The sequence below is a fragment of the Letharia columbiana genome (assembly GCF_014066305.1).
Source record: "Letharia columbiana isolate WasteWater2 chromosome Unknown Sc0000000_s0, whole genome shotgun sequence".
NCBI lineage: Eukaryota > Fungi > Ascomycota > Lecanoromycetes > Lecanorales > Parmeliaceae > Letharia > Letharia columbiana.
This window is the reverse complement of record NW_023501036.1, coordinates 1059333-1079681: the sequence shown is the minus strand read 5'-3', so window position 1 is coordinate 1079681 and position 20349 is coordinate 1059333.

The following is a 20349-nucleotide window of genomic DNA, read 5'->3' as shown; positions in this document are numbered from 1 at the left end:
CTCGTAAGTTTAAGAAAGATTTCGAGATCGCGTAATATTTCTGAAAATTGTAGATTAATAATTACGTAAATCTTTTTTTAAGATATAAATATATCTAATTCGTTAACTCGTTAGTCTAGTAGAGTAACTAATAAATAGCTAATAAATAATTTAATAGGCGATAGACTTACTCGCTTACTACGAAAAAGCTTAAAGATCTAATAAAGATAGCTAAGATACTCTTATAATATATATAAAAAAATAATAATATTATTTATAAATACTTTTATAAAGGCTTTAAATTATTATAATATAGTATTTATTTATCTTTAGATATATAATAGAAAACTCTTATATCTTATTAAGGCGATAATAGATTTCTTCTATCTTCTATAACTAACTATCGTAAACTTATAGCGATTATTATACGTTATAAGAAATTAATAAAATTAACTTATAACGTCTATAGTTAATAAATACGCGTATTCTAATAGTAATACTATAATTTCTAACTATAGAGATAGTAGATAAAAATCGATTTCTATTATCTTATTAAGCTCGCGTATATCTATTATAATATATCCCTTATAATCGTTAGAAGTATCTTTTTTAAACTATAAAAACTAGATAGCTATATAGTGTAGATTATCTAGATTATATTATTTTTCTTTAGTCGTATAGCTTATTAAACGTAGCATCGATAACTTTCTTATTCTTTTATCTTATCGAGTATATCTTAATAGATTTAAATATTATATTAGACTTTAAGAAAATAGATATTTATTTCTTCTCTAATATATTTATTATTTAGTCTTAATCGATAAAAAGATTCTAATACTTATTAAGTAAATATACTAAGAATTCTACTACTTTAGACTTTCTATAGATTATTACTTTATTTAGTATAATATATTTCAAGAATAAATTAATAATAATAACTATACTATCGAATAAGATATTCGCGATAAACTTTTATAGACTAATCTAAAGATTAGATACTATTACTACTATTATAGCAGTTACTACTATAATAATATCGCGTACTAACTTAATCTTTTAGTTTCTTTATTCGATAATAGCGAGATTAGTATAATATACTTCGATAGAAAAATATTTATCTTATTTATATTCGTCTAATATATCTAGTTATATCTTATAAGAAATAATAATAAATAAATCGATATTATTTCTTACTTAAATTATTTAAAAAGATATATCTATTATATAGACGTAGACTTCTTTAATATAATTTAATAATATTAAGTATTATAATTTAAAAAGTAAGTCTCTATTTATTAATAGCTCGCTAGTATAAGTTACTAGTACTTATATCGTAGTATAAAAAAATAGAATTATATAAAACGATAATTTTATAGTTCGCTTAATAGACTTAGAGCGAGTATATAAATTTATAGATATAGTTATATTTCAGCAACTATCTATCTTAATAGATTAAGTAATAAAGTCGATAATTATTTATTCTAGCGTAAGAATATCGACTCTAATTAATATACTAGCTTTAAGATTATTAACGATATAAATCTCTCGAGTAATCTAAATAAAGATACGCGTATTATCTAAAAGTACGCCTTCTATATAGAAGATAAGAATCGCATATTTATTAGAATAATAAATCTTAAATCTTAGACCTCGAATTAAGATCTTAATAGCTATCTTCTTAATTTTAATAGAAGTAGAAATAAAAGTTTAATTAGCTATAGTTATAATATAGCCAGCGTTAATATAAAACTTCTTCTTCTTATCTACTAACTTTTAATTAATATAAATAATAGCGTAGTAATAATTTCGAAAAATATATCTAATCTCTAATATAGACTTAGATATTAAGAAAATAATAAAAGACTCTATAATAGACTTTCTAGACTCGAAGATTAGAGTATCTATAATAAGGTTTTTACTAGTACTTATAAAAGAAGTAGTACTTATAAAAGACTTTTTTTAGCACTCTTCTCGAAGATAATTAAAAAGCTTATTACGAGAGATAATCTTATATTAATAATACTTATATTAATAATCTATAATAGATATTATCTTTAAGAAATAGTCTTTGATAAGATCTTTATAATTATTATAAATAAAGTTATTATATACTTCGTAATTATAGTAACCCTCGAAGTCTTCTATTAATACTACTTTAAGTACTTTAGATTAATATAAAGTATAGCTAATATAAATATCTTAGCTAATTTCGTAGTCTTATAATAAGTCTAACTTATTCTTATTATCTTCCTTAACCGCTACTTAATACACTCGCTATAGACGTGATTAAAATCTATTTCAATTTTAATTCTAATAGTTACCGCTATTCGAATAAAGCGGTTAACGATTAGACGATCTTAAATCTAATGCGTTTTCTTCTACTACCGAAGGCGCTATAATCTATAATCTTATTGATAACGCTGACAGCGAGATACAGGCGTCTCTTTAAGTGTTTTAATACGTCTATAGATATTATTAATTACTTTAATAGTCTTAATAAATCGAGAGGCGTTAATTACTTTAATAAGTATTCTTATATATAAAAGGCTTTCACGAATATAAGTATTACTAATTATTCTAGTAAGCTTAAGATTAAGATTAATACTAAGGCTAGGGTTATTAAGATAAATATCTATGAGAATCTATTCTCCTTTACTACTACTGTTGAGAATATAAAGCTTATCGCGAATAGCGACTAATATGCTTTCACCATTAATACTTCCGCTTATTAAGCGATTCTAAGAATTAATTATAATTAGTAATAGCGTTTGATTTTAAAATATCTCGCTAGAATTTTATATTAAGTCTATTTTAGATAAGTAGCATATAATCCTTTATAATATCTATATCCGCGTTCTAAGTTACTCTTATAACCGTTTAAATATACTCTCATAGCTTCTAATAATAGGCGATGTCTTATATCGAATACTTCTCTTATAATAGAATTATTATATCTTAAGAATATGATAACTTTCAACGTGCTAGTAGTAGACGATATTACTTATTTATATTATAAGTAATTAAGCGTTTATTATTCTTAGTTAGCTTAATAGTAAATTAAGTAAATATAATTTCTCTTAGATAGATCTAAAGGTTTTATTATAGTAGTATATTACTCTTAACTCGTATTATATCCTTAACTTAATTAATAAAAACGTATATATCTCGAAAGAAGATACTCTTACTAGTGTATTCTATTATCGAGACGATATTAATAGATTTATTCTTATAGAATAAATTAAAAAAGCTAATATTATCTAAGTTAAATCGATTAGCTTTACTACTATCATTACCGCTACTTTTAACTAATTCTAATTCGCCTAATAATTCTAAATCTTCTAAAGATTCGAGTAAACTTAATATAATACGAAATTCTACTATTATCGCCTATAGCTTAGCGAGCTATATTTTCATAAATTCTTATATTATAATAATAAATAGCTAAGATTTAATTAGTCGATTATAGATAGCTTTATTTACTAATATAGTAATAGACTCTACTCGCGTAATTAGCTCGATAAATAAGAAAATAGATTATAATAATATCGATATATTATCTATTGAGGGAGGCTTATAATATCTAAAGAAATACTAGATAGCTAGCGTAGCTCTAAGATTTATTATATAATCGCCGAAGGCTTTAATAGAATGCCGAAGTAATAAGAGATCTATCTTTTAATATATAAAAAGAGCTTTTCTAATACTTACTTAGATCTTATAATTATTAGCTTTAGATATATATAAATAATCGTAATATAACGAGTAGTAATTACTATCTTATGAGGAATCTCTTAAGCTTAATTAATATCTTTTATAAATATTTAAATTTAATATATAATACGTATAAGATTACTAGTAGAATAAAAAGTAGATAAGATATTTTTGAAAGCTAATATAATAGTAGCTATAATATCTAAAAAGGCGATAGAAGTTAACTTAACGTAGCTATTAATAACGATATAATTTAGATTAATCTAAAGAAAGCGTTATTTAAAGAAAGAGATCTAAGTTAATATTAATATTAATAGAATACTAGATTTACTTATAAGTATAAATCATTAATACTTATAAGTAATTAGAATATTACTATTATATTATTATAAACTAAGTCATAATATAAAAAGAAGATATATTCTTATTACCTAGAAATCTACTTTAATAGAGAAAGCTCGAAGACGCTAATATATATTTAATCTAGACTCTCTAAGCCTCTTAGACCTAGTAGAAATAACTCTGCTAGAGGCTTCTGTAAAAGGCTTCCGCAATATCATATTAGTAAATTATTATAAAAATATTAATTAAAATTTATATAAATTTCTAATTATTTATATAATCTATAATTAATATTAAAAAGAAATATTATCTTTTATAAAATCTTTATAAATTATTTATCTAATATTTTATATCTTCGAATTATTAAATAAACTAATTTCTATTAAATATATTTATTAAATATTAACTAAATTAAATATAAGAATTATATCTATAAGAGATACTTAATTAATTATAAAGTTAATTAGTTTTATTATATATTTATATTAAATAATAAAATTTAGATCTATTTAAATATAATTTAAATTAATAATTTTTTTTTAAACTTATTTTATTTAAGCTTAATATCGCTAAAAAAAAAAGATTAATAATTAAAATCTATTTAAAAATAGAAATAAGCGCTATATAAATATATTAGAAAAAATTATACGCGAGCTATTAATTACCTCTTTAATATTAATTTTAAAAAAAAACCTTAAAAAGAATAAGATAAAAAATATTTATTAAAGTAATAATTATCTTAGTTAAAGTCGTTAGAAGAGAATTTATTATTATTATATAAATTCTCGTTAGAGAAGTATTGATATAAATACCTCCGCCGTAAGTACCGCCGCCATAGACATCGCTAACGTAGATATCGCCGCTATAGATATCGTCGTAGATATCTCTAGAGGGAATAAAGTTGAAATCACTCGAAACTCTAAGCGAAAATACGCTTATAGAATTTATCTCGATAGTTCTATAAGTCTTAATAAAGTCTATAATTAGATTTATAATTAATTAATAATCTCCCTTAAAGTAATCTAAGTAATACGAAGTTTTTAAAATTTATCGCGATCTTTTATTAAATTTACTCGCTTTTTTAATTAAAGCTAACGCTCTTAAATTATTTAAATTTTAAATCTATTAAAAGATAATAGCGAATAAATATTAAAAAATAAAATAAAAATTTACTATATAGAAAGAAGTTAATTTTTTTATAATTAATAATACTTAAATTTTAATAAATTTATTTTTAAATATATATACTCTAAGTAATAAATAAATCTATAAATTTAAGCGAGATTTTATAAAAGAGATTATACGATATAAAGTTTAATAAATAATTTATAATTTTAAATAACGCGAAGACGTAAATTTTAATAAGACTTTTATCTTTATAATTAAGTTTATAAATTATATAGTAATTTTTACTTTAATAATAACTTTTAATTAAAAATTAAAATATATAAATATTAAAATCGCTTTTCTTTATAATAATATAAAGAAAATTATCTATATAATATAATTTATAAGCTTTAAAATAGATAATAAATATAAGATATATAAGCTAAAGAAGACGCTATATAATTTAAAATAATTCTTAAAAATCTAATATAATATTCTCTTTATATATCTAAAAGAATTAGACTTTAAGTTTATTATAACTAATTTCTTAATCTTTATTAATAATATTATAATTATTATAATTTATATAAATAATATTTTTTTAATTAATTTTAATAAAGTAGAAATTTAAAATATTAAAGATAAGTTTAATAGTTACTTTAAAATAATTAATTTAAAATTATATATTTATTATCTAAATATAATTATTATTAAAAATTATATTAATTATATTATTTAACTTAATTAAATAAAGTATATTAAAAAGTTTTTTATTAAATATAGTATATAAGAATTTAAAGATATATCTATTTTTATAGATATCGAAAGATATTAGATATTTAAAAAGAATTTTTAAATCTTTAAAGTTTTTTATATTAAGTACTAGTTGATAATAGAGTTATTAATATATATAATATTTAATATAAAATTAGATATTATATTTATAATTTTAATAATATCTCGATATAATTTAAACTTTAATAAAGTTTATTAAAAAGCGATTAAGTAAATCTTTCGCTATCTTAAATAAATCATTAACTATTAACTCGTTTTTAGAGAAGATTTAAAACTCTTAAGCGATTATACTAATACCGATTAAGTCGATAATTAAAATACTTATTACTCTATATCTAAATATATATTTAATATTAATAATAAGATTATTAATTAATTATCGAAGTAATAATTTTTTATAATACTCTTAATTTATAAAATTAAATATATTAATTAAATATAAGCTATTAAGAAAATAATTTAATTATATAATTTATTAAATTAATTTAATCTTAATAATAAATAAGTATAAGCGATAATTATTTTTTATAATAATTAAAGCGTTATATCTTAGGGGGTCTATCTATATATAAGGCGGAAAGTAAACGATCCGTATAAGGAAGGTTAGCCGAGCATATCTGTCGGGAATCTATCCGAAATCTGTTAGGCTTCTTAAGTCGCTTTCGGAGTCTATTAGCATTGTATCTTATATAATAATATCTCTAGCTGAATAATGCATTAATGCGACGTTAAATGGGATATATTATTAAGATATAATTTTGAAAGATATATTATTAAATATTACTATACTATTTTTATATATATCTCTATTAATATATAGTATAGAATAGAGAATATATAATAAGTTAATCGAGGCTAAGCGAGTAGTAATCTATAATAATAGATTTTATCTTCGAGCTTAGAGTAATTAGTTAAAAGAAAAGATAGAAATTATAGCTAGCTTTATATATCTTTCTTTAATCTAAATTATAAGATAATAATAAGGCTTAGAGAGTTATATAGATAGATTACGAAGATAAAGATAAAAGTAAATACTATATATACTCTATCTATCTATTCTATTTCATATTATAATTAATTACTAAAAATCTATTAATATTATATTACTCTTTTATCTAGTTATTATAATATATTAATATACTATTAAATTAATATTTTAATTGAAGTTAGTATTAGAGAATTATAAGAGCGAGTCTTCTATTTGAAGTTATAGTATTTATTCTATAAAGATAGAGTAGATAAAGATATAAATAGTACTTTTAGAATATTAAAGTTTAAAGATAAGACTCGAGTAAGTATAATAGAAGAAAATAAGATTAATAGATATTAGATATAATTCTATAGTAATAATAGCGAGATAAGATATATTACTACTATAAAGAATATTCTCGCTATTTAAATATATTATATCGACTAGCGCGATATTAAATAAGTACTCTTCGTAATCTTATAGTAGTTAGAATATATTTAATAATCTTACTTTAAGAAGATTTAATAATTATATATCTTAATATATTAATTAATTTATAATAAATATAATACTATAATATAATATTAGATAATAAAAGAAAATTACTTAATTTATAAGAATACTCTTTAAAAGTAGCTTTTTCTTCGAATTAATATCTTAATTCTATATATATTATAAGCTTACTTTATTAAGTAAATATTATAAAACTAAATTCGTCTAAGAGATATCTAAATATATATTTTAAGAAATACTTATTTTATAAAGTAAATACTATATATTATAAATCTCGTAATATTATATCTTCGCTAAAAATCTAGTACTCTTTTAATTTAATAGAATAATAATATATAATAAAGTATAATATTTTTATAGAATTATAGTAAGAAAGTAGATAGAGTTATATAGAAGATAAAGAAAATAGAGATTATATATTTTTTAGATTAAGATAGAGCTTATAGTATAAGTAGATATATTTATTTTAAAGGTGGAGTCCTTAGAAATAGATAATTAATATCTTTATTCGATTCGATAAGATTAGTAAATTCATATTTAGAATAACGCTTCTTTGATTTAATATATATAAAATCTTTAATATTAATATAATACTTCTTAGACTTCGCTATAATAAAAATTTATATTAAAAGAGAATTTTAATTATATTTAGAGTTATATAAGATTTATAAATTTATTATTTAATTTATATAGAGCTTAACTCTTATAGCGAAGTTAATTTATATATTTTAAGATATATTAGAAATAGATATATAGCGAAGAAGTAGAGAATAGAATAAAAGAATTTACTCTTAAAGTAGAAATAAAGTATTAACTTTATATTAAATTTTATAATATTAATATATTTATTCGTAAAGTCGAAGATCTAATTAAATATATTAAGAGAATACTTAAAAATAAAGAATTTAATAAGCGGCGTATATTCGAAGATACTTTTAAGAGTATAACTCTTATTATTCTTAATATAATCTTAGATTTTAATTTATAAGTTATTAGTATAGATATTATAATAAATATAGAGCTAAGAATTATATCTATATATTTTAAATAAAATAAATTTTTTAATTACTTTTATTCTAGTTAATTCTATTATTACTCTTTTTTTATTTTTAGCTTTATTTTATAATATTATCTCTCTATATAACTCTAATAATAGAAGTATAAAGAGTTATTCTAAATTTTGCTAGATATATAAGCTAATAACGAATTTTAAGTTTATCGAAAGTTATATATATATTAACGAAGATATTATTAACTCTATTTAATACTTTTTTAGAAGGATTATTAAGAATATTCGATTTTCTAGATTTAGAGATAGATACTAAAGATTAAATAATAAAGCTATCTTTTAATAAAGCGATCTCTATCTTAAATTTATTAAGCTTATTATTCTTTTCTTTATTTAATAATATATTATAACTTTAGATATTTAAAATTAATCTTTATTAATAATATAATTAAATTAAATAACTTATAGTAAAATTCCGAAGTGTACGTTTAAAGCTATTATCGTTATTCTTATCTTTAAAATCTATCTTCTATTAGTAAGATAGCGGAGATATATAATAATTCTTTTATAAAATTAAATATTTATTCTTTTAATTTAGAGTCTAAATTCTCTACTTCTTTATATTAATCTTAAATATATTCTTCTAATATCTCTTATTAAAGATTAATTTAGAGAAAATAAGATTTAATTAGAATTAAGATTAGATAAAATTCTTTCTTACTATATTCTTTATTAATATATTTAAAATTATAAATATATTAAGATAGAGATAATAAAAGATCTTATATATTAGATTTTAAATATATAAATAAATAATATAAGCTTTATCTAAAGAACGGAGATAATAAATTAAGAAGTTAGAGAGGCGGGAAAACTCGAATATTTTTTACTTACTTTTATCTTAGTAGATCTAAATATAAATTAGCTTTTTTCTTATATCTAATAGTATTAATATCTTTCTATCTATCGTAGTTATATTATTAATACTATTATTATATAATATCTAGATTATTCTTCTATTCTAGCGCTATTTAACGCTCTTATATAAATTATTAATTATATTCTATTAACTCTCTAATATCTTATTATCTCTTTATTAAGAATATTATTTTTTATTATTTAGTATATATTTAAAGAGAGTAAGATCTAATATATTTAAAGAGTAGAGAAGTATCTATATTAGTAATTTATATATAATTACTATATATAAACTTTAAAAATCTATCTTTTAAATAAAATCATAAGAATCTAATTATCTCTATTATCTATTATTCTAGATCTATTATTAGAAGAGATATTAAATATATAGAATTTAATTATAAGAGATTAATAATAAGTAGAATAGCTATAGAAATAATTAGATATTATAGATTTCTATAATTATAAAATAAAATATAAGTATCTCTAGATTCTAGAGATTAAGATATAAAATTACACTTTTTTTACTTTTTTTTAATATTATAATAATATTAGATATAGACTAATAGTATTATAATAATATCTATTTATAATATATATTTAATATTCTAATTTATAGCTTAGCTGCCTATAGACTTTTTTTAATATTCTCTAAAATATCTCTAAAATCTTCTATCTCGCCCTATCTTCCTTAGTCTTCTCCGCTATCTTAAGCCTTCTCGATATTCTATATAGCTTTTCTAGTAATTTTAATAGTACTATTTATTTAAGCTTCGCTTTTATAATTATAATTTTTTATCTTAAGAATTTATTATTATTATATATATAAGTATAAATTTCTAAAGAGTATAAACTCGATTTATAATATTAAATAAGGATCTATAACTTTAATTACGTTATTCTATTCTAAGGTTTAAATCTAATGCTATTAAATAATAACGACTAAATAATTCTAAGCGAAAGAATAAGAGCGAAAAATAGAAATATAATAATAATATATTTGATAAATTTAATAAGTCTATAGAGTTTAATAAGTCTATAAAATCTATAAAGTCTATAAAGATTATATCGTAAGATAAGATGCTTATATTACTTAAGACTATTATTAATAATAATTTTAATATAAATTCTTTAATATTAATATATACGCTTTTACTAACTTTTAAGAACGCTATCTCTATTATTAATAATTTATTTAAATATATAGAGAATATAAAAGTAAAAGATTCTATATATAAAGCTCTAGTTAATAATTTTAACTTTTTATTCTTAAAGATCTCTATTAGTATATTATCTAGTCTCTCTTTATCTTTTAAATCTTCTTAATAAATTTTTTTAAATAACTTCGATAAGCTAGCTAAGAACGAGCTTACTATATTTTTTAATAAAAATATATTATTATTTTTATATTATTCTTTAATAATAGATTTATTAAAAGAAATATTATATAAGCGAGCTAGTTAGAAAATAAAGATATTTTTAATAATATTAAGTTTATAATATAAGATATCTAATATTACTTAATAAAACTATTAAAGTTTATTAGAGATATTTAATCTTCTTAAAAATTTATAAATACTTAAAGATCTTTTTTACTCTATTATAATTTTTAAGAAATATATTAATATATAACTACTATTAATATAATTATAATATTAAAAGATAAATATAATATAAAAGTAGCTCTTGATATAAAGTAAGTAGAAGAAAGTTTAAGTTATAAAAAATATAATATATTTCTTTAATCTTATTAAGCTATTTAAGACTATATTTTTATTGATTAAATTTTATATTAAGATTTATATAAGAATAATATATTTTATTAATTAATTTTTAAAGCTCTATTACTCTTTAGTATAGACTTCTTCTATTAAATCTTATTCGAGAGAATATATATTTTATCTTAATTAAATTTCGATCTTCTTCTTTAATATTATCTATTATTATTATAAGAAAGAGAATTATTTTTATTAAAATAATTGTAAATATTATATAGTTTATATCGCTACGATTAATAGAGATAAAATAACTATTAGAGAAATAATTAATTAAATTAGAATTCTTATAAATTCGCTCTATATTGCGAGCGCTTTTAGATTAAAAGAATTAGATTTTTTAATATCGATATATTTAATAGCTAAAGAACTATTTCTTTTAGAATAAAAAACTCTTTATTTAAATCGAAAATAAGTCTATATTAAAGAAGTCGATATATATTTTAATTATTACTATAAGAGGTTAGATATTAGATAAAGTAGAAATATATTAATATATCGATTAAGATTTATAATATATTAAATCTTCGAGCTTAATAATAAAAGCACTCGTCTATTATAGCTCTTTATATTTATTTATAAAGTATTAAAGCTAAATATATATAAGCGTATATATCTAGCTAGCTTTACTATATCTTTATACTTTTTAATTTCTCTTCTTATCTTTATTAATATATTTAATTTATATTAAAATATATATTAATTTCTAATAGAGATCTATATTATAATCGCTAGTCTAAATTAATATAAAATAAAATAAAAAGCTAATATATTATTTTTAATATTTAATCTATATATTAGCGACTTTAAAAATATAATTAAAATTTTAAAGTTTAAATTAATAGCTTTAAATTATAATATTAGAATTAATCTTAATAGCGTAAATATATTTATATATATCTATATTATAGTTTTTATAAAAGATATAAAATAGTAATAGAAGAATTCTAGCTTTATATCTTTAATTATTAATAGAAAATATTTAAAATATTTAATTATAAAGAAGTAAAAAGTAAACTTAACTTTTAATATTATATTTAATACTCGCTATTATTATTAGATTCTATATAAATAAATTAAAGGCGATATATTTATAAATAATACTATAAAAATATTAAATTCTTTTAAAGTATAAAGATAAGAGCTAAGTAGACTTCGCTAATTATTATTATATTATCTCTAAATATTATATATAGCTAATCTAAAGATATAATCTATTTAAAATATATTAGAATTACTAAATAAGCGTAATATATATTATTCGTTATTATACTTATTAATACTAGTATTTATTAAAAGTAGTAGGTAAAATACTTAATTAATTAGATCTAACTGTAGAGAGTATTACGAATATATATGTCGTTAAGTCTCGATAAACCTTCCTCGCCTTAGCTAACCTTTTAATTCAGTTAGATAATATATTTCGATATTTCTATATACTCGAAATATAGCTCAAATTAAATAAGTAGAAAAATAAAAAAATATTCCTATCTCTCTACCCCCCCATTCGAGTAAATAGCTATATCCGAACATCGAATAGCAAAGGTGAAGAGGGTATGTGCATGGGAAAATTCCATCCACCTTATACAAAAATTCCATTTTTTTTTTTTTTTTTTTTTTGTCAAAAAGCGGTTTTTTGAAAATTTTATTTTTAGTTTACTTGATATATACTAAAGGTCGATCGATTGGCGGCCGAAAGTTTATAACGTTCACAATAGAGTAGGTAATGTGAAAAGTTGAAATCTGAAAATGACTATATCACGTTCTAGTTCTTGGCGATATAGTTCGATATGCGTTTTGTGTATAGTGCGTTAATAGGATAAAATAGAGGTAAGGACGTTCTAAAAGAGCTCTAAAAATTTGATAGCGGTAGTAATAGTAGCGCTGAAGAAATAGCTGTTTCGGTATGGAATAACAAGTTCGTAGAGTGTTAAGCTTGATATAGCGGCTCGACGAGCGACTCGAATAGATTATCTGAGGTGTGGGGACTAATTAGAAGTAAGCTCTCATATGAATAAGTAGTAATATCGAAATTCATTCACCCCTTGAGGTGCTAAAGTTAATTCTTTCTTAATAATAAGCGTATCGCTAGGATACGAATCTATCTACTCTTAAGGTGCTATAATTAACTCTTTCTTAATAATAAGCGTATCGCTAAGATATAAAGAATAGTTATTTTATAGGCGAGATTTTAGACTAATAAGTTTTTAAAAGAGCTTAAATTTATCTCTATATAGAGCCTTAATAAGCTTATCGACTATCTATTTATTAGTGAAAATATATTTAAGATTTATATTATTATTAATAATTTAATCGTATATTTAATAATATTAGATATTAATATACTTAATATAATTATAATATTAAAAGTTCTTTATTAAAATAATTATATCTTAATTATTATCGAAGATAATAATTATTTAAAGTAATTTATTAAAGTAGATTTAATTAAGTAATTTTTAAAGTTAAATAGCTTTCTTTATAGCTTAAGTTTAATTAATATATTTAATTTTATAAATAAATAATATAATAATAACTTATCGCTTAAAAGATTAATTAATTATTTTACTTTTTAGATTATAGATATAATTTAAAATTAATTTATAAATATTATAATTATTAGTTTAATTAAAGTCGATATAACTAATTAGATCTTAAAGCGGATTTTTATAAATAAGATATTAATAAATAATTATTTTAAGATATTAAAAAATATACTTAATAATTGTATAATAGACTTTGATAGAGTTTAAAGAATATTATAAGATTATTAATATAGTAAATATAATATTTAATCTTATATCTAATATAGCGTATATAAGAGATTTAATAGTTAATTAATAAGTTTTTAGTAACTTAATAAATATTATATAATTATTTTTAATAAAAAGCGATTACGCGTTAATCTTTATAAAAGTAAATTATAACTTAAACTCTTATATTTTATAATATTTAAGAAATTATTTAATATAGACTAATTAATTTAAATATAATATTTAATTAATATAATTATAAATTATAATTATATCTAAATAGTAGTTATAGAAATTTAAATTAATTATTTTAAATTTAATATTAAATATATTCTTAATTTATTAAATATTAAATTAAAAAGAATTAATAATAAAAATATTATTTATATAAAGAGCGATAATAATATTAATATTAAGATTAATAAATATATTATAATTAATATTAATAAAAATAAAATCGATTTCTTATATATAGTTAGTAAAGATATTATATTATATATATAAAGATTACTTTAAATTATAAAGTATCTTATTAAGCTTATAAACTTATTAAGAATATTTTTTTAAGATAAAATCGATAGACTATTTTATATAGATCTTCTCTTTAATATTCCTATAGAGAAAAGCGATTTTAATATTTATTTATTTTAGATTTTAATTTTTGATAGTAATTAAGATAAAGATAGTTTTATAAAATATAAACTTAATTATTAAAACGAAGGTTTTATTATAATTTAAGTCTTCGCGTTATTTAAAATTATATATTATTTAATAAGCCTTATAGCGAGTAACTTTATTATTAAATTTATATTTTAAAGTATAAATCTATCTATTATAAAGTATAGTATATTTATAAAATAGATTAATAAGAGTTTAAATATTATTCTCTTTTAGCGATACAAATTCTTTAATTATATCGCCTTTTTATTATTTATAAAAAAAATTATTTATTATAATCTTTTTATAGATCTTCGACTTATATAACTCTATATTTATAATTTAAATAATTATAATATAAAGTATAAAAGAGTTTAAAGAGAGATTTTACAGGAATTAAGTAAGAATAATTAGAATATAAAAGTATATTATTTTATATTATAGAGGTAGACGAAGATATAATAATAGAAATATCTACGTTAAAGTTAAAAGAAGTTATTATAAACTTTAAAGACCTTAAAATAAATCTAAATAACTAAATAAGTTTATTTATATTTATTATATTTATAGAAAGAAAATTTCTAATTAAGAAAGATATTATAGATCTAGATATATTTCCTTTATAGCTAAATTATTTAATAATTAAAAAGATATTAAATTAAATAAAAGTTTGTTCTTTTCTTTATTTTATATAATTTTTAATAAGTATATAATATTATTATCTAATAGTAGTATTTAATAAATATAATCGCTATTATAGTTTATAAGAATATCTTTTTAAACGTAATATTATTCTTTCTTTTATTTAATAATTAATTTTCTTATTATAGCGAAGTTCTTAATTTTAATATATCTAATATATATTAGATAAGAATTTATATTTAATATAAATCTTATATAAAATAAATTTATAGTTTATAATAAAGCTATAATTATAAAGATAGTTTATTACTATTATAAGCTTTAATTAAAACTTTTAATTAATATTAATATTCTTTATAATAATATTAATAATATTAAAAAGAATTTAATTAAATTATTTAATAATTTTATTTTATTTAAAATTTTTTAATTAAATTAGTTTTTAAGTAATATTATAATTAATATAATAGATATCGAAATTATAGTTCTTATATTTACTTTTATAATTGCTTTATAGATATCTAATAATAAAATTGTTATATTTATTATAAAGTTAAAAGCGCTTAAAAGCGATAAAGATATCGCTCTTTTATTCGATAATCTTAATTTTAAAGCGTTTATTATAATTATCTAGAAAGATAATAAAGTATTTTTTTTTTATCGAAACTACGTGAGGGTAATAAGAGGCTATAGATATCGATATAAATTAAATTATTTAATCTTTCTCTTAGGCGAATATAAGATTTATATAATATATTCTTTGTTTTTTTAATAGTATATAAAGCGTAAGACTTTATTTTTATAATTTTTTTAATAAGATTTATACTCTTAAATAATTTAATGAGCTTTTAAATATTTTAATATTCTAAATAATCTATATAAATATATTAAAGATTAAGAGTTTCTTTGTTAATTTTATAAGGTATTTTATCAAAGTTAAAATTAAAATTAGAGTTAGAGATATTAGACTTAATAAAAATAGAAATATCTTTATTTATCAAATTAGTTTTTTTTTATATTTCGAAATAGTCTAAAATATAGCGAACTTTATATTATACTATTTAGATATTAATATAAATATTAATTTAACTTTAAATAATATTAATATAAATTTTAATTTTTATATATAAAAGATATATAGATTATTTTTTTATAGCTAAGCGATAATATTATAATAATTAATTTTAATATTATTTAAAACGAATTTTATAGATAAATTATTATATATTAATTATTTTTAAGAAATTAGATTAAAAGATAACTCGAAAAATAAAGAATATTAATAAGAATTAATTTCTTCTTTTTTATTATCGATAATAGTATTAAGATATACTTTATTAATATTAATAAAGATAAGAAAGTTCTTAATATTCTTAATTAGATAAATATTATTAATTTTAAAGTTAAAAAAATAATATTTAATAAAAATATTTTAATAGGAAGTAAAGTGCTATAAATAGATATAATTTAAAGTCTATTATATAGGCGAGCTATCGAATTTAGCGGTATATATAATATATATTTTTTTTTTTATATTAATAGAATTATGATAACGCTTTCTATTAAACTTATAATTTTTATTTTTATTCTTTTTATTATTAAATTTAAAATTATTATCTCGAATATTATCTCTTATTATTATTATCGCTAATAATATCTTTATTTTAACTCTTTTTATTAAGTTAATTATATTTTATTTTAATATAATAATATTTCTTATAATAGATATAGTATTTAACTCGCTATTTTTAAATTATATAATTATTAAAATTAAATATAACTTTCTTTATACGACTTAATAGTAATAATAGAGCTTAAATTATTTAAGATAAAATGGTAAGAGCGCTAAGTAGTAAAGATATAGTTAAATTTAATACGCTTAGAAGATAAATTAATAATTATCTTAAATAAATTAAGTAATAATATACTTTAGCGAGAAGATAAACTCTATATTTATCTTATTTATTAATTTATAATTTTAAATATAATAGATAAAATAGATATTATAGATCTTATCTAACTCGATATAAAAGAGAAAAAAAAAAAATTAATTTTTAATTTTAATTTAGATAATATATTAATAATATCGATATAAATATCTCTTAAGATGAGCTATGAAATTTAATATATCTTTATATTAGCTAAGATTTAGTTTAAGTAATTAATAATAGAGATTATTAAAAATATTAAAATCTTTAAACTTATTATTAATAATAATAGTCTCTTATAGAAGATAGATATTAATTTCGCTTTTTAGATTTAATAGTAGATTATTATTAAGATAACTCTAAATAATATTAATAGCTAATTTATACCTCTAATTTTTATTTAATAATTTTATTTTTAATAATATTAATAAATCTTATAACTTTAGTATTAAATATATTTTTAACTAAGATAAAAATAATAAAGTAATTTTTTTATTTAATTTTAATAAATTTAATAAGATATTATACTATAAGATATTAATATATATCTTACTATTATATTTAAAGATCTTTAAATTTTTTAAATTTAATAATATAAAGAGATAATTCATTAAACTTTATATTTAAATTAATTTCTTTTAATATAGCTTTAATTTTAATATATTATTTAAAGTGCGAAGAGATTAAGAGTTTATAAGAGAATTAAATTTAATAAACTATATAATAATATTAAAGAGATTCTCGCTATTAATTAATTCGAGAGATAACTTTATAAGTTAAATTATTAGAAGTTATAAAGTTATTAAAGAGATAAATAGATATATAATTATATTCTTAACTTTTTAAATACTTTCTAAATTAATATTAAACTTTATTTAATATTTAATTATATTAAAAAAAGTTATATTTAAAAATATATCTATTTATATATACTTTATTATATAATATATAAAATTATTTTTAAGAAATATCTAAAGATATAATAGATGCGTATAATCTATAGTAGCTTTTAAATTTATTTTAAACTATAAAAGATATTAATAAATAACTATATTTAAAGTATTTAATATTATCTTAATTAGAAGAAAATATTAATATATAATTATATTTAAAATATATAGTATTATCTTAATTAATATAATTAAATAAAGGATTTTTTTAAGATATAATTAAATTTAAAGATAATTAAATAGATATAAAGTTTATATTAGATAAAAAATTTAAAAATTTTTTATATTCTTTATCTTACGCGATAGTTATATTCTTTATTAATTAAGTATTTAATTATTAACTTAATAATTTGTTAATTAAGCGATTAATAGTATTAATATAATAATATTTTGCTATAATCTATCTAACTAATATAACTATATTTTAATTAAAAAATAAAAATATTTTTTTATATATTATCTCCTTTTATAATTATATTATTTTTATTTATAGATTTAGCGTTTTATAGATAAAATTAATATTATTTAAAACGCTTAGTTAATTAATTAATTTAATAAAATTTTTAGTTAATTTAATACTTAAACTCTTTATTTTAATTCTTTATTTTTTAATATAATAATTAAAGATAGTAATAGCGAGGTCTTTATAAGGGTTATAGCTATTATATAATAAGTATAATTTATTATTTAGAGATTAATAAAGCTTAGAAAGTACTATTAAATTATCTTAAAATAAATTAATTAAGTATTTAATATTATAATAATATCGTTAAACGATATAATATTATAATAAAGTTTTTTCTATTTTTTAAGCATTTTAATTAATAAGCTAGCTAGCTTATAAATAATATATTAAATAAATATTTTATAATTTAGATTTATAATCTATTAAAAGTAATAAATAAAATACTTTAATTAATTAGATCTAACTATAGAAAGTATTATAAATATATATATCCTAAGTCTTAATAAACCTTCCTCACCTTGGCTAACCTTTTAATTTAGTTAGGTAATACATTTTAATAGTATTTAATATTACTACTAATTTATTTAATATTATTTTATCTAATTAAGATTAATATATTATTTAAATATTATCTTATTTAATTATTAAATATAAAAATATAATAAACTCTTAATTATTATATTTCTACTTCTATAAATCTAATTATAATCTAAATAAATTAATTTTATATAAATTATAAAAATTATAAAAGTAACTCTTTAGCGTAAACTTAGTAATATTAAAATTACGTAATATAATTATAAGATACGTCTTAGTATATTTATATCTAGTCGCTCTTTTCTTTTATAGAACTCTTTAATTAATATAACTAAGTATTCTATCTTATATTTTAATAGATTATAAGCCTAAACTTTATTTAATAACTATTTTAATTATTTTATAATTTATCTATTATCTATTATAGCTATAACTACTTTTAATATATTTATTATATTAATATTTATTAAATAATAATAATTATAATCGCGGAGGATCTCTTTTATTAATCTTTATAATATAGATATTTTTTATTTTAAGATAATTATTCTAATTAGATAATATATATTAAATACGTTTTTAATAAAAAGAATAAGAGTCGCGAGTAAGGGGGGTATATCGAAATTATTAATATATTAATATATTATATTAATAATTTAGCGTATAGAACTCTTTATATCGCTTTTAATATAAGATAATTTTAGATAAGTTAAAGTATATCGTATTTAATTATATAATATCGAAGTTATTATATACCGTAATAGAGTATTATATATCTATATCTTTTTGTTATATAGTCGCTATAATCGCTAAAATATTATTAATTTCTCTATATTAAATAGAAATACGCTAAAAATAAAAGATAATATATTCTTATTCTTATATTTTGCTATATTAAAAATTAATAATAAGCGATTAAACTCTAATATTCTATTATATAATTTTTATAATAAAGATTAAAATCTAATCTAAGATAACGATATAACGCTAAAAAAAAAAATAATTTATATCTCGCGTATTAAGTATATTAATATATAAAGAGAAATTATTTTTTAACGTAGCGATTAAAGAATAATTATTCTCTATATTTATAAAAATAAAATAATCTTATAAAGAAGTTTTAATTAAATTTAATAAGCGAGCGAAGCGAAATTATAAATAATCTTATATTTAATCTTAATTAATTTTTTTAATAGAAGAGCTAATTAATAGATAATATTATATTATAAATATAATAAAGAATAATTAAGATAATCGCGATAATAATATAAAAAATAAAATTTAATTAAACTTTCTC